This window comes from Pleurodeles waltl, chromosome 2_1 (genome assembly GCF_031143425.1).
Source record: "Pleurodeles waltl isolate 20211129_DDA chromosome 2_1, aPleWal1.hap1.20221129, whole genome shotgun sequence".
NCBI classification, from domain to species: Eukaryota; Metazoa; Chordata; class Amphibia; order Caudata; family Salamandridae; genus Pleurodeles; species Pleurodeles waltl.
The window spans coordinates 407138411-407160091 of record NC_090438.1 but is presented as its reverse complement, the minus strand read 5'-3'; positions in this window follow the sequence as shown (position 1 = coordinate 407160091).

The window sequence follows — 21681 nt, the reverse complement described above, 5'->3', positions numbered from 1 at the left end:
TATCTAAATCAAATAAGACCACTGTAGAGCGGGAATCACAGACTAACCTCTAGTTCTTCAGGCCTTAGTAGTTGCTTCAGTGGCCCACTAAAAAGTTCTCCTCCCCAATTTTGGAATTCTTTGCGATTAGCAAGCAGGAGGATAACACTGCAATATGCTCCATTTGAGATAAGCCTGGTTCACACTATGGCACTGGAGGCCAAATGTCCTATATAAAAAAAAAATCACGCAATCTGATGGGAGGAGCATCTTAAAAAAATTGTTGCAGATGGTGCACTTGATGAGAGAGGGTACTCAGCTCCGATCACAGTAGGAGGTGAAGGTGATAAGCAAGAAACAAGTGACAGCATTAGGCAAAGCATCCCTGTCTCCAGCAGTGCACCAGTATCCTCCATGACAGCAACCTCAAAATGGCACGAGAGTCAGATGGAGACACCACAGCATATGCTTACTGCCCCAATATTTAAATAGAGTTTTCCACCTCCTAGCTCTTGGAAGTCACCTACATCAGTGGCACCAGAAAATAAAAAATGCAGGCTACCATCATGGGCATGTTTAGGAAGGAGCAACACAACCATCCAATGGCACATTTGTACAATGGGAATGCTAACTAAACTGTTAGCGCTGAACCTCCTGCTTTTGTCTTTTGTGGAAGTAGTGTGATTTTTAGAAATTGTGGTGGCCATTTGCTCAAAATGGAAGGTTCCTATTCAGACCTATTTTGCCAGAGTTGCTGTTACAGCACTCCATCACAATTTTCTGCATGTGGCTGGACAAGCTTTGCAGCAGAGTTCTGTTCATACTATCCACCTGATGACAGAGATGTGGACTAGTTGTCAAGCAACTGATGACATATGTATCACTGCATACTGTATCTCTGTTGCGGGAGTTAGGCAACAGCTATCTACAGGTCTCAGCACTGAAGAAATTTTTAAGGGTGTTTGACTGCATGCAGCAGTAGCCATGTGTGCCATGGAGAAATATCATACAGCTGCAAACATCTTAGAAGACGTTAACAGCAAGGTGTTTGAAAGGCTGTGAACCAAAAGGTCTTACAATTTGATTTATTGCCATGGACAAAGGCAGTAATTCACCCAAGGGCATGGCAGTTGGTGGCTATTTCAGAATCATGTGTTTGGTGCTTTGCATCAGCCTGATTATGTAGGACTTTTGAAAAAAAAAAAGACATAGGGCCTGATTCTAACTTTGGAGGACGGTGTTAAACCGTCCCAAAAGTGGCGGATATACCACCTACCGTATTACGAGTCCATTATATCCTATGGAACTCGTAATACGGTAGGTGGTATATCCGCCACTTTTGGGACGGTTTAACACCGTCCTCCATAGTTAGAATCAGGCCCATAGTCAGCAACATACTGAGCACCTGCAGAAGAATCTGCGCTCATTTCAGCCATTTATTTAAAGCCTGAAAGTAGTTGAGGATCATTCAGCGTGCTAATAGAGTACCAGATAAAGCCCTCATACAGAAGGTGCCAACACGTTGGAACTCAAACCATCACATGTTGCATAGTCTGTTTGAGCAGTACAAACCTATCAATGAGTATGTCATTCAAAGAAGAGGGGATGCAATTGGGAAAAGTATGACAATTGATGCAGACAAATGGGGCATAGTCAAATGCCTGATACAGATGCTTCTTCCTTTTGAGGCTTTCACAATAGAAGTCAGTAAGAAGGACAATACGATGAGCCAAGCAATCCTGTTGTTGCACTTTATATAGGACCAGTTAAAAAGGGTCTCACAAAGGTTTGCCTGTATGAACAACAGCAGAGAAGCACATGAGTTGGTTGACAGCTTCATCCTTCACTTCGCTGTTTAAGTCTAAGGCTGCAAAGAGTACATCTGCACCACAATACGCGATCCATGGTAGAAGAAAGTACTTTACACTTTAATTCCTTTATCAGTAGAGGTGTTTCAATATTCAAGATGTGGAGTATTAAGCATGTAAGAGTCCTGGAAGAGGAACAGCTGGAAGTTAGAGGAACAGGAAAAAGTTCAGGCATGCAGCCTTCTACTAACTGAAGGACAGTGCTGTTGTCTCACAGCAGCCAACACTAGCAACAATAACACTGGCAACAATGGCAAAAGAAGACTCAGACCCAACCCAAAATGGATTTGTTTCAAGTGGCAGGGGTCAAGTCAAATGCAGAGGTGAACGCAAATGAGGTTGAGCATGTGGCAGCACCAATGACCATTCAGATGATGTTCTAGGACTATTATGTCTATTGGTACAGGTAGATGAGCCAACGGCTAGAGCTCGGCAGGCCAGCAATAAAGTATCCGGCATGTTTGGTAGCCAATGTTTATGCTAAGTGTGTTTTCAGTGCAGCTCATGCAGTTGTCCCTGTCAGAAGGACCAGTCTCTTGTCTCAAAATGTGACAAGATTGACCAGGATTAAAATAAACCAACACTTCATTCCACACAATTACACTGTTCCTGACACACCACAGTAGGAGGAAGAAGATGAAGGCAATTGGTCAGGATCAAGGGAGTTAACTGTCCAACTTGTGGACGAATCCCCTGAGTTTGAGGATTAACTCTTCTTCCCTGACTGCTTCCCTGACTGAGTAGGCCACCATAGCACTTTCAGATTACAGACAAACAGCTTTGCAAAAATATAGCTACAGGAACATTACATACGTTGTTTGTGTCTGACTTATGCAGTCCCACCATTTTAGGCACATGTATGCCTGGAATGGAGTTGGACCAGTGTTCAGTGAAGAAGCCTCTCTTTTCTCTCATTCTCTTCAAGGACATTGGAGATGTTCCTGCCTCCACCTCATGTCTATTCTTCTTTTTTTTTTTACATTCCATAGCAGGGCTGCCCCAGTAAAGACTTCGAAATTGCCGTTGTGTTACTTCTATCAAAAGAGGAGATGTACTTGTGCACCACTGCGTTCGGATTTGAACAGGTAACTATTATACTAATGAGTGATGTATTATTGAGTTATTGTGAGTAATGATTCATGATTCATGTAGTGACAGGCAGCGAGGAAGGGTGCTCAACCAGTAAGTTGTAAACTTGATTTTGATGATTTGCAATATTTGTGGGTAGATGGGTGATTTTGCTTGAGGGTAATTGGCCTTTCACACTTAGCTATATTTACTTACATGGTTTACTCCATGCTGTCCTTTTTTCTAGTTCTTCGGAGACCAGGCCAGTCAGTTTGATTAACCAATACAATATTGGGACTTTATTACTCAGAGTCAGAAATTAGGGCGGGCTGCCTCAACAGCCAGGGAAACCTAGCTGACATGATGTAATGTAATGTAATGTAATGTAATTCGAGATTTATAAAGCGCGTTCCTACTCAAAGAGCATCGAAGCGCTGGGAAGAAAGCACGTAGTAACAAATAGACAGAGGATAAGAAAAACAACAGAAATAATAAAGATAGAAAGACATCCAATAGAAGAAACTGAAACAAACTGAATCAAAGACCCTGATCTTGATGTACCAAGAAATTAACGAGGAAAGAGCCAAGTTTTCACCATTTTCCTAAATTTCAAATAACCTAATTCTTGCCTAATATTCTGTGGGAGAGAGTTCCATCCTCTGGCTGCAGCTACTGTAAAAGCTTTGTCTCCCCATTTGGCTTTATGTGTGCGAGGGACCTGAATCAAGTGAGCTTGGGAAGACCTCAAGCTTCTTTTAGGTACATGCAGGAGGAGTCTGGAAGTCAGGTACCGTGGTCCTATTCCATGAACTGCCTTAAAAGTAAGACAGAGCGACTTAAACTGGATAAGCTGCCCCACTGGTAACCAATGTAATTTCAGAGACTCGCTCTAACTGATATACATTGTGGGAGATTAAGAACTGCTCTGACAGCGGAATTCTGGACTAATTGGAGTCGTTTTATCAGCCCCTTATCCAGATTAAGGAACAGTGCATTACAGTAGTCTATCTTGGACATTACCAATGCCAGGATCGCAGATACTCTCCATTCATGTAACAGATAGGGGAAGATTTTTCTGAACATTTTAATTGACCATAAACTGATGTTTACCACATGAATAATCTGTTTTTTAAAAGACAGATGTTTGTCGAACAAGATGCCTAGGTTTCTAGTAACAGTAGTGGGCACAGTGCAGTTACCACAGTCAGAGGGCCACCACCGTGAGTTCCATAAATTCTTTCCAGGTCCAAGACATAAAACTTCAGTTTTGGTGGCATTCATTTTTAGCCAATTGGTCTTTATCCATTTACTCACTTCCACCATACAATTACTCAACCGATCTGCAACCTCCTCCCATGGCTGATTAATAGGAATAATAAGCTGGGAGTCATCAGCATAGGAAGATGGAATGAAACCAAAAGTACGAATTAGACTAGCCAAAGGCGCTACATACACATTAAACAATATGGGGCTGAGGGAAGATCCCTGTGGAATGCCACATGACAGAAGATAAGGTCTAGATTTGAAATCACCACAGCTAACTGTGGTCCATCTATTTGTAAGAAAATAATTCAAAAGTTTAAGCGACTTGTTCCTCAAACCCACATGATGCAAACGGGACATTAATAGTGTGGGAGAGATAGTGTTGAAGGCAGCGGATAAATCTAAAAGAACCAAAACGGACCCTTGCCTTCATCAACCATCCTTCGAATAGTATCAGAGGATGAGATTAGGGCAGTTTCAGAACTATGCCCTTTTCTGAACCCGTATTGGGAGATATCAAGAGCATCCGCTTTTGTTAAAAACTCGATCAATTCAGAGTTCAATTTTGTTTCTAGAATCTTTGCCAAAAACGGGAGACGTGATATTGGCCGCAAATTACTCATGTCCTGATTATCTCCCTCTGGTGTTTTCTTTCCAGATAGATGGGTACTCCCCAGACATAGCTACCTCTTGGTAAATGGGGACCAACATCCGTGCCATTATATCTGGAACCAAGTGAAAAATGGAAGGAGGGCACGGATCCAGAGTGGAGCCCGATTTAATTTCAAGAATCTTCTTTTTAATAGTATCCATGGAAGGGGGTTGGAAATATGACATTAGTGACTGGCCATCTGCTGTAGCACTCTCTGTTATCATGGTGATGATGATTTTAAGAGGCCTACTCAGCCCTATGGACTATAGAGAGGTGCATTGACTTGGGAAATGCTAGGTAGTGTGCTGGCTCAGATAAATGTCAAACTCTTGTGGTTGTGGTTGGGGGCTGCAACTGGAGACAGAAATGTGATGATGTCACATCACCAGCATTACATGATGGATACACTCAGCTAAATGTTTTGACAGTAGTGAGATTGATTAGCAAGGTATATGCAGCTATGTGTCTAGGATTGATTGTAAAGTTGCTCTCACTTCCCACTCTTGATCATGACTGATTGAATACAGCAGCCTATAATTGTGCTCTGCCTCTTGGTCCACTCCTCATGAAGCTTACCATCAGCCCTTCTCCTTGACTCTACAATATCTACAATATCGTACTGAAGTCTCAGGTGCCATGGGTGGCCATTATATCCAGTAAGGTGCCCTGAGGGGACAATGTGGTCACTAGCCAATGGACTACTAAGTCCCTTCCTACCTGGTGACAGTACTGGTGATATGTGGCATTTGGCTATCCCAGAGTTCACTTTGCATCTCACAACAAACATGGCTGAAATCTTCCTCAAGTGTGAGGACTTCATAGCCCACTCCTAAGGGGTGTGGCTACCATGGGCAGCAAGCCATTAGAAAACTGATTCTTAAACAGGTTTACCCTCCTTTGTCCCTGGCTCTACCCTGTCAAGGGGAAACAAAGGGCTTCTTGCATGGGAAGGTTTTCACAGCAGCCCTTCAAAGGTGGCATCATTTTTTGATGCCTGCCTTTAGGGCTAACTTCCTTTGCAGCCCATCTTGTGGGTGAGGGCCACATCTCCAGTGCAGCATCAGCCTGGGAGTCATTCACATGTCTCACCAGGTAGGCAGAAACCTGTTGCAGTCCTTGTGCCTCTCCGAAGCCACTGGACTAGCTCGATCAAAGTATGGCAATTGCACAAAAGAGGCAAGCATCAAAGTGGACACAGATATCAACTGCACCATTGAGTCTCATTTGATGCCCGCTTTAATTTGACGCCTTACATGATAGAGTTAGGTAGCCTCTGTCAGAAGTTAGACACATTGGAGTGCCCACTGTTAACTCTGCAATTACCTTATGAGGCTACTTAACCCAACTCAGCAAACACCAACACTTTAGGGCTTTTCTGCATAGACATATCAAAAGTTATATCTCTATCATAACAAAATCACTTCCTGCTACAGGGCTTCATAGGCCTGCCTTAGAGGAGGCTTACATGTATAGTTAAGGGACTTAAGAGGCTTAGGGCCTGATTTAGATCTCATTTGCTGCAAAGGTGACAAATATCCCGTCTGCCAAAATTTAAATACCATAGCAAACAGTGGGATTTATATTTCAGTGGACCAGATATCCGTTGCCGTTGCGAAAGTGTAAACCCTCTGCCAAGTTCTAAATCAGGCCCTTAGACATTAATGGTGATAACAAAGTTGCATGTGTAGTGCATGCACAGCCTCTTCAGCCTGCAGTGGCAGCTGAAAGTCATGTTTTCAGTTTGTCATACACTGAATGGCACAACCAGTACTGTTGATCTGTGTGGACAGCCAGCCTTATATGCCCTTGGTACCTGGATACCGTATACTAGGGACATATAAGTAAGCCAGCACATGACAATTGGGGGTATCTAATTCCATATAACATTTTACAAAAGGAAAGAACACTGACACTGAAGTCTGGACAGCACTCCTCAGTGCACTCTCAGAGTCAAAAAACAGCAGCTGGTAACCAAAATGGGGGAAAATTGGGGGAAAACCTACAAAAAGGATGTTTTCTTATACATAAACTCTTGGATGGCAAATGCAGTGGGACATCATACTTTCCTACCATTTTGCACTGGCTTGGAAATTGGTGGTATTCTGTATAATTGAATGATAACACAACACTTACGTGGTCCATCATGACCGAGGCCACTCTTTCATTTGAACTGTTTGAGCATGAGAAAGAAAAAGGAAGCCGTCTCAACAAACATTTGTGGTGAATAATAGCTTACTTGGGCCTTCACAGTGGGGTACCAAAAATCTGTTCCCTTAGTCTTTCAGTACCATAATATATATAAGGGGAGAGGGAAAGCTTACTAACAAAGTAGAAGAAAGCTACAGAAGAGTACAGACAGGAAGAAGTCAGCTACAAAACTATGAAATATTGAAAAAAAAAGGATAATGCTGGGATAACAAGCATGTAGAAGCATTAGATAGAGGAGTGGAAAAAGGAGACTATAAAAAAGACTATAAAAAATTAAACAAGGCAAAATTATTCTACTAGAGGGGAGAGGTAAAAGTTAGGGAAGTATTAATAACAGCACTTACTTGGGCCAGCAGAACCATTGGCCATGGCAATAGTGGTGGTAGTACTTCCACCCGTTGTGGCACTGGTGGTTGCAGCCCCTTCACCTGCTTCACCCACCTTAGAGGCCCTCTTGATGTTGGTTGCTGATGAAAGAAATAAAGAAGATAAAAAATGGATCAGTGGCCAAGTTAATCTCCCCAAAAACATTTTGAACTGAAAAGCATTGTACTTTCCTAAATCAGATTGCCTATCATACTAGTGTGGAGTTGCCCTATTCCTTATTTCCTAAACTACATTTGGAACTACTAATGCATTGCAATGAATGACGTTTGTTTCTCAACCCCTTTGATGGGCTAAAACAGTCTCCCTTTTCAATGCATAGATATATAACACATATCACTGGGAGATTGGGATTGTATGACTACATAAAGAAAAGCACCGCGGGCCAGATGTACAAATAGATTTTGCATTTCTGAACAGACCGAGTCGCTATTTCGGGCTGTTGAGAAATACAAAATCTGCATTCTATATGTATGAATGGCAAAAACGCTGTAGCAAAATGTGATTTCTACTCTGTAGAAACTGCATTTTGGAAATTGATAAAATAGGAAATCACTAATTGTGATTTCCTATTTGCGAATCGCAACTGCATGTACTAAGGATTTCCTATTTGCAACTAGGCAAAAAATGTGTTTGTAAGAAATGCAGTTACCACTGACTCAATACATGTGTCAACCATGTGCAAACTACAAAAAGAGCCCCAAAAGTGCATCTGTTTCATTCAAAATGGTAGCATTATACATCTTGGAGAGGAGGACGAGTATTCTAGCTGTGAGGGACTAGACGAGGTGGAGACATGAGAGGATATTTATTGTGAGGGTCACCCTCTTTAACCTAACAGGGGTGGAGATCAGGTACAGACTGACTACTCAGGTCATACTTGACCTGATAGCTGAATTAAAACCCCAGCTACAGGCCCCAACATAGAGAAGCAATGTCATACTTTTCTGGGAAATAGTATTATTTGTTTAAAAGTATTTTATACTGCTACCCATGCCTGTTTACTGTAGACTCTGTGTTTCAGGCAGCTTGACCTTTTAAAATAGTGTTTTTTTTTTTTTTATTTAGCCGTGACTGTGTGAATTTCCCTTCTAGTTTGTGGCACAAGACTGCATAAAAGTCCCCCCCTTCTTTTGTAAGTAAAAAGGCTACATACATCTTGCAGAGTGTGTTTAGGAGACTGCTTAAACTGGTCCTGTGATTTAAATAGTGTTTAGAAACTGTCTGTATCCACAGTTTTTTGCCTTAAAAAAGCCACATTTCAGAGTGTGTGACAAGCAGTATTTCAGTGTTTTTTAAACTATCTCTCCCTTGCCTGGAAAGTAGACTCTCCTAGCTTGGAAGTGTGGATTCAGCCTGTCTGTATCCAAGGAGATTCTGAATAGAGCAGCAGCTGCCTCCTCCCTGCCCACAGGGGCTGGACTTAGCTAATTGGCTCTCTGGGTCCCTGACAACCTGAACCCCCCTCCCACACCTGCTCTGGCCCCTTAAGTTTGTAGAGGGAAGCCCAAGATAGCCACCTCCACTTTGTGAGCCCAGCATATTCCCTGTGCCCTAATACAGGCCAGTGTTCAAGGATTCCTAAAAGACCTAGATAAGGAGCCCCAGACTTTTATGGGAAAGAGTATTATTTGTTTAAAAGTATTTTTTACTGCTACCCGTGCCTGTTTACTGTAGACTCTCTGTGTTTCAGGCAGCTTGACCTTTTAAAGTGGTGTTTCTTTTAGCCCTGACTGTGTGAATTTCCCTTCTAGTTTGTGGCACAAGACTGCATAAAAGCCCCCCTCTTTTCAAAGTAAAAAGGCTACATACGTGGGGGGCGGAGCTTGCCCAGCTGCAAGATGGCTGCACTGTAGCGAAGCTCCGCCGGCCACCGAACAATCCGATATAATCCTACAAACCACGACTGACACAAACCGCTTTTTCTGGTAGCAGCAGCTGGCTGGAAGATAGGAGAGGCGTGTGGCGGACCCCGCTTGGCTGTCGGGTGCGCTAGGAGGCGGCCTGAGCCGTGCTGTGGTGCCGGGCGAGATGGGGAGACCAGTGTGCCGAGGCCGGGGTGGAGCCGGCCCGGGAGAAGATACGTGGTGCAGTGACGCTTTCGCTCCGATACGGAGATCCGGTAGCGACCTCGGAGTGGTGCTATGGCAGGCTGCGGTCGGAGGTACGGCACGACTGGTGAGTCCCCGAGGACTCACCGCCGGGTCTGCGGTGACTAGAGGTTTGCTGCCCATGTCTGGTGGGGCGCTGCGGCTTGCTGTGCAGGGAGAGATGAGGCGGCCGCATCAGGGGTCCTGCGGAGAGGTGCCGGACGAATCGAGTCTGACACAGGAGCCCTCCATATTGGTGGGGTGGAGACGGAGTGTCCAGGTGGGCAGTGGCACAGGTGAACAGCGGTGGGAGAAAAGTGGTGACATATTGGCATGGGAGACTCTGGAGTGGTTCCCGGCGCCATCTGGCAGATGCGCTTGGCTCTGAATCACGCGGGCCCCTTCGTGGGCAGATCCTGAGGCTCTTGGGCTTCTATTCAGCCTCAATACAGGCAGTGGCCAGCTGTGCAGCATAGAGGGTGAGCCTGCAAAACTGCTGTTTAAAATCTTGTGGGGGCAGTTGGATATTAGCAGCCTAACCAGAGAGGCGAGTGGTGAATCGACAGTGCTATCTTAAGTTGAGGGGGATATTTACGCACATCATAACAAACTAACCCTTGGATTGGGTTTGCAGTGGCTTGAATCCTTGCAGCACCGGAGGGAGACTGACAGAAAACAACATGGGCAAGACGGATAAGGCACAAGCCAAGTTGCATTTCGAGAGACGTAAAATGAACAGCCCTGCAGGAGATGGTGCAGGGTTAGGGCCGGAGAAAGGCCCAGAGATCCCCACAACTGAGGATCAGAACTTGCAGCAGATTTTAGTTGCAATGCAACATGGCTTAACTCAAATAGACAGTAAAATAGACTCTCTTTCGTATCGTATGGATAGAATGTCAGAGTGCCTGGACAAGCAGGCGGAGCATCTGGCTCAGGCGGAAAAGAGAGTATCTCTTGTGGAAGATGGACAAACAGTGCTAACCACTGGTCAACTAAAGCTAGACACGGAACTGGGCTCTCTCAGACACAAGATGGATGATTTAGAGGCCCGGGCCCGGAGAAACAACCTACGCATAGTAGGGACTGCGGAGTCCACAGCGATTGCAACTATGGAAAGTTTCATTGAAAACTTACTAATACAGCTATTAGGGCGCAATTCCTTCTCTGATATTTTTGTAGTGGAGCGCGCACATAGATCGTTGGCTGCCCGCCCACATCCGGGAGCCCCTCCTCGCCCAGTGATGGCGAGACTGCTGAACTATAGGGATAGGGACGCTGCATTACGCCGTGCCCGGGAATTGAAAACATTGCAACACGAGGGCATGACCCTCTCATTGTACCCGGATTTTAAACTGCAGGTGCAAGAGGCGAGGAAACAATTTATAACAGGAAAAAAGCAACTAAGGAATCTTCACCTGGACTACAGAATGCTATACCCAGCCAAATTGAGAGTTGATGTAGATGGCCACCCAATATTTTTAACTGATCACAAAAAATTTGAGCAATTTTTGAAACGCAAACTGGCAGATAAGGGGAACGTTACAGAAGTCGAGGCAGAAACTTAGACAGATAAAGAAGTGGGGTGATCGATCGATTACCACCATTGCGAACTGCCCAGGACACTGGCACAGCGCAATATTGGGTTGACCACTGTTATAGTTCTTGCACATTGGGAACTGCGTTGATACAATAGCCATAGCACTATTGAGGCGCTGCTAGATGTTACATACGTAATACTTTTCAGATTCTTTCATGATACACAGAATGGAAGTGGTTTGTTAGAAATACGGTTTAGGTGGCCGGCATGTTCGAAACACTTGACAAGGTGAGGCAACATCCACCTACATGTGTGCTCCACTTATAGTTCGAATGGGAATTGTTCTAATTGTGGGGGGAAGGAAGAGGTTCTCTGGGAGACTAATCAGATGGGCAGGTTAGGGAAATGCCTATTGTAGGAGGGGGTGGGATTTTGGGGGGCTGTTGGGAGTTTACTGTTTGTATTTTTAGGTACATGTGAAGTAGTTAGATTGCAGACAAGTGTTGTAGTACATATGGTCCCAGAATTGCAGCTCAGCTATAAAAGATGACTCCAACTCATTCTGATACTGATGCTCAAAAGTGTCCCAAGAGTATTAAGCTGGTTACCTGAAATGTGCGGGGTCTCAACGATGCCCGTAAGACCCTTAAGGTGGTTGCATATCTGCATAGACATAAAGTAGACATAGCCGTTTTGCAGGAGACACATTTGGCCCCAGATAGCCCTATGCTTACTCCTCGCAGGATGCAGGGTCAGTTTCTGGCGGCAGGCTATACCTCTCATGCCAGAGGGGTTATGTTGTGGGCTTCACGTGCATCAGATATGGCTTTCAGGAAGGTGGCAGCAGACCCTGGGGGACGATATGTAGTTGCACATTGCAGAGGGAGAGCACTGTCTTTCTTATTGATAGGTGTATATGGTCCAAACTATGATGACCCTCAGTTCTATTGAGATTTAACAATTAGAGCAGAATCGTGGGGAGACCACCCGCAGATTTGGTGTGGGGACCTTATTTGCACATTGAATCCTACATTGGATAGATCGAGGGGTAGAGCTCACAGACCGGTGGCCGCTGCATGAGCGATTTTGGATTTAGCAGCTAAATTGGGGTTGGTGGATGTTTGGAGGGACAGACATCCCGAGAGGGTGGCTATACCCACTATTCAGCTGTGCACAACTTGTACACACGCAAAGATTTATGGTTGGTCTCTCATAAGTAGATTCATAGAGTGACAACTGAAACCCCTTGGCCTAGAACTTATTCAGATCACTCCCCAGTTCCAATCCTACTGACCTTAGGTGCTATACCGACTCTGCCCTTTTCGAGGAGGTTTCCTCCGTTCTTGCTTGTAGACTCTGTATTCAGAGATGAATTGGCCAATGTGATCAGTGAGCTTTTTTAGCTTAACCCCTTCTGTGCCGAGGACGTAATGGTTACGTCCTGCGGCACAGTGCTGCGGTACCCAGGATGTAACCATTACGTCCTGGGCAACCAGCCCAGAGGGAGCGCTAGCGCTACCTCTGTGGGGTTCCCCCCCACCGCCCAAAGTCAGGGATGGAAGGGGAAGCCCTTCCCCTTCCACCCCGGCCTCCAACACCCCCCCTGTGACGTCAGCGCACGAGCACGCGCTGTTTGTCACAGGGCCTCCTCCCATCGCGCTGGAAGCTCAGCTTCCAGCTCGATGATCGGAAGAGAAATGCTTTGCATTTCTCTTCCGATCACGGGGAGGAGGCAGAGAGGCTTCAAAGAGAAGGAAATGTATTTCCTTCCCTTTGAAGTCTCTCTCTGCGTTTTGGCAGCCGGATTGTAAAGCAATCCGGCTGTCAAAACGCCCACTAGACACCAGGGATGTCTTTTTTTATGATTGAAAGTGACATAAGGGAGCGACCCCTTGGGCAAGGGTCGTTCCCCTGGGGGGCAGATTGGCCTATTGGTATTAGGCTGATCTGCCCCCAGGGGGGGCAGAAACCTCTAGGCGCCAGGGCAAATTGTTTATTTTATTTTTATTTTTTGTTTGTTTGTTTTTTTAGACATTGGGAGCGACCCATTAGGCAAGGGTCGCTCCACTGAGGGGCAAATTGTATTTAGACCATTTCTGCCCCCCTTGGGGGTAGATTGGCCGATTGTAGGTCAATCTGCCCCCAAGGGGGACAGAAACCACTAGGCACCAGGGATCTTTTTTTTGCGCCGTCACGCAAGGGGAGCGACCTTGTAGGCAAGGGTCGCTCCCCGGGAGGGGTAGGGGGGCAAATTTATTTTAGGCCATTTCTGCCCCCCCGGGGGCAGATCGGCCTGTTGGTATTAGGCCGATCTGCCCCCAGGGGTAGCAGAAACCTCTAGGCACCAGGGCAACCAGTTTTTTTGTGTTTTTTTTGTTTGTTTGTTTGTTTTTTTAGAGATTGGGAGCGACCCATCAGGCAAGGGTCGCTCCCCTGAGGGGCAAATTGTAGTTAGACGATTTCTGCCCCCCTTGGGGGCAGATTGGCCGATTGTAGGTCAATCTGCCCCCCAGGGGGGCAGAAACTACTAGGCACCAGGGATCTTTTTTTTGCGTCGTCACGCAAGGGGAGCGACCTTGTAGGCAAGGGTCACTCCCCGGGAGGGGTGGGGGGTCAAATTCATTTTAGGCCATTTCTGCCACCCCTGGGGGCAAATCGGCCTATTGGTATTAGGCCGATCTGCCCCCGGGGGGGCAGAAACATCTAGGCGCCAAGGCAAATAGTTTTTTTGTGGTTTTTTTGTTTGTTTGTTTTTTTAGAGATTGGGAGCGACCCATTAGGCAAGGGTCGCTCCCCTGAGGGGCACATTGTATTTAGACCATTTCTGCCCCCCTTGGGGGCAGATTGGCCGATTGTAGGTCAATCTGCCCCCAAGGGGGGCAGAAATCACTAGGCACAGGGATCTTTTTTTTGTGCCGTCACGCAAGGGGAGCGACCTTGTAGGCAAGGGTCGCTCCCCGGGAGGGGTAGAGGGGCAAATTTATTTTAGGCCATTTCTGCCCCCCCGGGGGCAGATCGGCCTGTTGGTATTAGGCCGATCTGGCCCCAGGGGGAGCAGAAACCTCTAGGCACCAGGGCAACCAGTTTGTTTGTGGTTTTTTTGTTTGCTTGTTTGTTTTTTTAGAGATTGGGAGCGACCCATTAGGCAAGGGTCGCTCCCCTGAGGGGCAAATTGTATTTAGACCATTTCTGCCCCCCTTGGGGGCAGATTGGCCGATTGTAGGTCAATCTGCCCCCCAGGGGGGCAGAAACTACTAGGCACCAGGGATCTTTTTTTTGCGTCGTCACGCAAGGGGAGCGACCTTGTAGGCAAGGGTCACTCCCCGGGAGGGGTGGGGGGTCAAATTTATTTTAGGCCATTTCTGCCACCCCTGGGGGCAAATCGGCCTATTGGTATTAGGCCGATCTGCCCCCGGGGGGGGAAGAAACATCTAGGCGCCAGGGCAAATAGTTTTTTTGTGTTTTTTTTGTTTGTTTGTTTTTTTTGAGAATGGGAGCGACCCATTAGGCAAGGGTCGCTCCCCTGAGGGGCAAATTGTATTTAGACCATTTCTGCCCCCCTTGGGGGCAGATTGGCAGATTGTAGGTCAATCTGCCCCCCAGGGGGGCAGAAACTACTAGGCACCAGGGATCTTTTTTTTGCGTCGTCACGCAAGGGGAGCGACCTTGTAGGCAAGGGTCGCTCCCCGGGAGGGGTAGGGGGGCAAATTTATTTTAGGCCATTTCTGCCCCCCCGGGGGCAGATCGGCCTGTTGGTATTAGGCCGATCTGGCCCCAGGGGGAGCAGAAACCTCTAGGCACCAGGGCAACCAGTTTTTTTGTGTTTTTTTTGTTTGTTTGTTTGTTTTTTTAGAGATTGGGAGCGACCCATTAGGCAAGGGTCGCTCCCCTGAGGGGCAAATTGTATTTAGACCATTTCTGCCCCCCTTGGGGGCAGATTGGCCGATTGTAGGTCAATCTGCCCCCCAGGGGGGCAGAAACTACTAGGCACCAGGGATCTTTTTTTTGCGTCGTCACGCAAGGGGAGCGACCTTGTAGACAAGGGTCACTCCCCGGGAGGGGTGGGGGGTCAAATTTATTTTAGGCCATTTCTGCCACCCCTGGGGGCAAATCGGCCTATTGGTATTAGGCCGATCTGCCCCCGGGGGGGGCAGAAACATCTAGGCGCCAGGGCAAATAGTTTTTTGTGTTTGTTTGTTTTTTTGGAGATTGGGAGCGACCCATTAATCAAGGGTCGCTCCCCTGAGGGGCAAATTGTATTTAGACCATTTCTGCCCCCCTTGGGGGCAGATTGGCAGATTGTAGGTCAATCTGCCCCCCAGGGGGGCAGAAACTACTAGGCACCAGGGATCTTTTTTTTGCGTCGTCACGCAAGGGGAGCGACCTTGTAGGCAAGGGTCGCTCCCCGGGAGGGGTGGGGGGCAAATTTATTTTAGGCCATTTCTGCCCCCCCTGGGGGCAGATCGGCCTATTGGTATTAGGCCGATCTGCCCCCAGCGGGGGCAGAAACCTTTAGGCGCCAGGGCAAATAGTTTTTTTGTGTTTTTTTTGTTTGTTTGTTTTTTTAGAGATTGGGAGCGACCCATTAGGCAAGGGTCGCTCCCCTGAGGGGCAAATTGTATTTAGACCATTTCTGCCCCCCTTGGGGGCAGATTGGCCGATTGTAGGTCAATCTGCCCCCAAGGGGGGCAGAAACCTCTAGGCACCAGGGATCTTTTTTTTGCGCCGTCACGCAAGGGGAGCGAACTTGCAGGCAAGGGTCGCTCCCTGGGGCGGGCAGGGGGGCAAATTTATTTTAGGCCATTTCTGCCCCCCCTGCGGGCAGATCGGCCTATTGGTATTAGGCCGATCTGCCCCCAGCGGGGGCAGAAACCTCTAGGCGCCAGGGCAAATAGTTTTTTTGTGTTTTTTTTTTTGTTTGTTTGTTTTTTTAGAGATGGGGAGCGACCCATTAGGCAAGGGTCGCTCCCCTGGGGGGCAAATTATATTTAGACCATTTCTGCCCCCCTTGGGGGCAGATTGGCCGAATGTAGGTCAATCTGCCCCCAAGGGGGGCAGAAACCACTAGGCAACAGGGATCTTTTTTTGCGCCGTCACGCAAGGGGAGCGACCTTGAGGGCAAGGGTCGCTCCCCGGGGTGGTCAGGGGAGCAAATTTATTTTAGGCCATTTCTGCCCCCCCGGGGGCAGATCAGCCTGTTGGAATTAGGCCGATCTGCCCCCAGGGGGAGCAGAAACCTCTAGGCACCAGGGCAACCAGTTTTTTTGTAGTTTTTTTTTTGTTTGTTTGTTTTTTTAGACATTGGGAGCGACCCATTAGGCAAAGGTCACTCCCCTGAGGGCCAAATTGTATTTACACCATTTCTGCCCCCCTTGTGGGCAGATTGGCCGATTGTAGGTCAATCTGTCCCCAAGGGGGGCAGAAACCACTAGGCACCAGGGATCTTTTTTTTTGCGCCATCACGCAAGGGGAGCGACCTTGTAGGCAAGGGTCGCTCCCCGGGCGGGCAGGGGGACAAATTTATTTTAGGCCATTTCTGCCCCCCCTGGGGGCAGATCGGCCTATTGGTATTAGGCCGATCTGCCCCCAGGGGAGGCAGAAACCTCTAGGTGCCAGGGCAATTTTTTTGTGTGTTTTTTTTTTTGTTTGTTTTTTTTTAGATTGGGAGCGACCCATTAGGCAAGGGTCGCTCCCCTGAGGGCCAAATTGTATTTAAACCATTTCTGCCCCCCTTGGGGGCAGATTGGCCGATTGTAGGTCAATCTGCCCCCAAGGGGAGCAGAAACCTCTAGGCACCAGGGATCTTTTTTTGCGCCGTCTCGCAAGGGGAGCGAACTTGTAGGCAAGGGTCGCTCCCTGGGGCGGGCAGGGGGGCAAATTTATTTTAGGCCATTTCTGCCCCCCCTGGGAGCAGATCGGCCTATTGGTATTAGGCCGATCTGCCCCCAGGGGGGGCAGAAACCTCTAGGCGCCAGGGCAAATTGTTTTTTTGTGTTTTTTTTTGTTTGTTTGTTTTTTTACAGATTGGGAGTGACCAATTAGGCAAGGGTCGCTCTCCTGAGGGGCAAATTGTATTTAGACCATTTCTGTCCCCCTTGGGGGCAGATTGGCCGATTGTAGATCAATCTGCCCCCAAGGGGGGCAGAAACCACTAGGCACCAGGGATCTTTTTTTTGCGCCGTCACGCAAGGGGAGCGACCTTGTAGGCAAGGGTCGCTCCCCGGGGAGGGGGGGGGTGTTGGTCAAATTTATTTTAGACCATTTCTGCCACCCCTGGGGGCAGATCGGCCTATTGGTATTAGGCCGATCTGCCCCCAGGGGGTGCAGAAACCTCTAGGCGCCAGGGAAATAGTTTTTTTGTGTTTTTTTTTTTGTTTGTTTGTTTTTTTAGAGATTGGGAGCGACCCATTAGGCAAGGGTCGCTCCCCTGAGGGGCAAATTGTATTTAGACCATTTATGCCCCCCTTGGGGCCAGATTGGCAGATTGCAGGTCAATCTGCCCCCAAGGGGGGCAGAAACTACTAGGCACCAGGGATCTTTTTTTTGCGCCGTCACTCAAGGGGAGCAACCTTGTAGGCAAGGGTCGCTCCCCGGGGGGAGGGGGTGGGGGGCAAATTTATTTTAGACCATTTCTGCCACCCCTGGGGGCAGATCGGCCTATTGGTATTAGGCCGATCTGCCCCCAGGGGGTGCAGAAACCTCTAGGCGCCAGGGAAATAGTTTTTTTGTGTTTTTTTTTTTGTTTTTTGTTTTTTTAGAGATTGGGAGCGACCCATTAGGCAAGGGTCGCTCCCCTGAGGGGCAAATTGTATTTAGACCATTTATGCCCCCCTTGGGGCCAGATTGGCAGATTGTAGGTCAATCTGCCCCCAAGGGGGGCAGAAACTACTAGGCACCAGGGATCTTTTTTTTGCGCCGTCACTCAAGGGGAGCGACCTTGTAAGCAAGGGTCGCTCCCCGGGGGGGTGGGGGGGGGGAATTTATTTTAGGCCATTTCTGCCCCCAGGGGGTGCAGAAACCTCTAGGCGCCGGAGCAAATTGTTTTTTTGTGTTTTTTTTTTGTTTGTTTGTTTTTTTAGAGATGGGGAGCGACCCATTAGGCAAGGGTCGCTCCCCTGGGGGGCAAATTGTATTTAGACCATTTCTGCCCCTCTTGGGGGCAGATTGGCCAAATGTAGGTCAATCTGCCCCCAAGGGGGGCAGAAACCACTAGGCACCAGGGATCTTTTTTTTGCGCCGTCACGCAAGGGGAGCAACCTTGTAGGCAAGAGTCGCTCCCCAGGGGGGGTGGGGGGGACATTTATTTTAGGCCATTTTTGCCCCCCAGGGGTCAGATCGGCCTGTTGGTATTAGGCCGATATGCCCCCGTGGGGGCAGAAACCTCTAGGCGCCAGGGCAACCAGTTTTTTTGTGTGTTTTTTTTTTGGTTTGTTTGTTTTTTTAGACATTGGGAGCGACCCATTAGGCAAGGGTCGCTCCCCGGAGGGGCAAATTGTATTTAGACCATTTCTGCCCCCCTTGGGGGCAGATTGGCCGATTGAAGGTCAATCTGCCCCCAAGGGGGGCAGAAACCACTAGGCACCAGGGATCTTTATTTTTGCGCCGTCACGCAAAGGGAGCGACCTTGTAGGCAAGGGTCGCTCCCCGGGTCGGGCAGGGGGCAAATTTATTTTAGGCCATTTCTGCCCCCCCGGGGGCAGATCGACCTATTGGTATTAGGCCGATCTGCCCCCAGGGAGGGCAGAAACCTCTAGGCGCCAGGGCAATTTGTTTTTTTGTGGTTTTTTTTTTGTTTGTTTGTTTTTTTAGAGATTGGGAGCGACCCATTAGGCAAGGGTCACTCCCCTGAGGGGCAAATTGTATTTAGACCATTTCTGCCCCCCTTGGGGGAAGATTGGCTGATTGTACGTCAATCTGCCCCCAAGGGGGGCAGAAACCACTAGGCACCAGGGATCTTTTTTTTTACGCCGTCACGCAAGGGGAGCGACCTTGTAGGCAAGGGTCGCTCCCCAGGGCGGGCAAATTTACTTTAGGCCAATTCTGCCCCCCCGGGGGCAGATTGGCCTATTGGTATTAGGCCGATCTGCCCCCGGGGGGCAGAAACCTCTAGGCGCCAGGGCAAATTGTTTTTTTGTGTTTTTTTTTTCTTTGTTTGTTTTTTTAGAGATGGGGAGCCACCCATTAGGCAAGGGTCGCTCCCATGGGGGCCAAATTGTATTTAGACCATTTCTGCCCCCCTTGGGGGCTGATTGGCCGATTTTAGGTCAATCTGCCCCCAAGGGGGCAGAAACCACTAGGCACCGCAGATTTTTTTTTTGGCGCCAATGTCACGCAGGGGGAGCGACCCCATAGGCAAGGGCCGCTCCTGGGTGGGGGAGTGAGGGACACATTTATTTTAGGCCATTTCTGCCCCCCCTGGGGCCAGCTGAGCTAGAGGCCAAAATCTACAGGTAGGCACTGTTTTCTATGAAAAAATGTGATGTGTCCACGTTGTGTTTTGGGCCATTTCCTGTCGCGGGCGCTAGGCCTACCCACACAAGTGAGGTATAATTTTTATCGGGAGACTTGGGGGAACGCTGGGTGGAAGGAAATTTGTGGCTCCTCTCAGATTCCAGAACTTTCTGTCACCGAAATGTGAGGAAAATGTGTTTTTTTAGCCACAGTTTCAGGTTTGCAAAGGATTCTGGGTATCAGAACCTGGTCAGAGCCCCATAAGTCACCCCATCTTGGATTCCCCTGGGTTTCTAGTTTTCAAAAATGCGCTGGTTTGCTAGGTTTCCCCAGGTGCCGGCTGAGCTAGAGGCCAAAATCCACAGGTAGGCACTGTTTTCTATGAAAAAATGTGATGTGTCCACGTTGTGTTTTGGGGCGTCTCCTGTCGCGGCCGCTAGGCCTACCCACACAAGTGAGGTATCATTTGTATCGGGAGACGTGAGGCAACGCTGGGTGGAAGGAAATTTGTGGCTCCTCTCAGATTCCAGAACTTTCTGTCACCGAAATGCGAAGAAAATTTGTTTTTTTAACCAAATTTTGAGGTTTGCAAAGGATTCTGAGTAACAGAACCTGGTCAGAGCCCCACAAGTCACCCCATCTTGGATTCCCCTAGGTCTCTAGTTTTCAAAAATACACAGGTTTGGTAGGTTTCCCTAGGTGCCGGCTGAGGCCAAAATCTACAGGTAGGCACTTTGCAAAAAACAGCTCTGTTTTCTGTGATGTGTCCACGTTGTGTTTTATGGCATATCCTGTCCCGGGCGCTAGGTCTACCCACACAAGTGAGGTATCATTTTTATCGGGAGACTTGGGGGAACATAGAATAGCAAAACAAGTGTTATTGCCCCTTGTCTTTCTCTACATTTTTCCATTCCAAATGTAAGACAGTGTGTAAAAAAGACGTCTATTTGAGAAATGCCCTGTAATTCACATGCTAGTATGGGCACCCCGGAATTCAGAGATGTGCAAATAACCACTGCTTCTCAACACCTTATCTTGTGCCCATTTTGGAAATACAAAGGTTTTCTTGATGGCTATTTTTTACTCTTTATATTTCAGCAAATTAATTGCTGTATACCCGGTATAGAATGAAAACCCACTGCAGGGTGCAGGTCATTTATTGGCTCTGGGTACCTAGAGTTCTTGATGAACCTACAAGCCCTATATATCTCCGCAACCAGAAGCGTCCAGCAGATGTAACGGAATATTGCTTTCGAAAATCTGACATTGCAGGAAAAAGTTACAGAGTAAAACATAGAGAAAAATTGAAGTTTTGTTTCACCTCAATTTCAATATATTTCTTTTTCAGTTGTTATTTTCTGTAGGAAACCCTTGTAGTATCTACACAAATTACCCCTTGCTGAATTCAGAAATGTGTCTACTTTTCAGAAATGTTGCGGTTTCTGGGATCCAGCATTGGTTTCATGCCCATTTCTGTCACTGACTGGAAGGAGGCTGAAAGCACCAAAAAATCATAAAAATGGGGTATGTCCCAGTAAAATGCCAAAATTGTGTTGAAAAATTGGGTTTTCTGATTCAAGTCTGCCTGTTCCTGAAAGCTGGGAAGCTGGTGATTTTAGCACCTCAAACCCTTTGTTGATGCTCTTTTCAGGGAAAAAAACACAAGCCTTCTTCTGCAGCCCCTTTTTCCGATTTTTTTGAAAAAAACAACATTTTCACTGTATTTTGGCTAATTTCTTGGCCTCCTTCAGGGGAACCCACAAAGTCTGGGTACCTCTAGAATCCCTAGGATGTTGGAAAAAAAGGACGCAAATTTGGCGTGGGTAGCTTATGTGAACAAAACGTTATGAGGGCCTAAGCGCAAACTGCTCCAAACAGCCAAAAAAAAGGCTCGGCACAGGAGGGGGAAAAGGCCTGGCAGCGAAGGGGTTAATAAAGGTTCAGTGGCCCAGGTGAGCACAGTATGGGAGACGTTTAAGGTGTATATTAGGGGGATCACCATGGCTAAGCATGGAGGGGTACTTAGATCGATAAGGAGGCAGGTTCAACTACTGGAAAGAGAGGTATCACAATTAGAACAGGAACACCAAAACACTTCAAATGTACACACATTAGGTCATATCCACGCTAAGCTGCAGGAGTTTCAGGAAACAGCCCTCTCAGAGATTCAACATTTAGGGA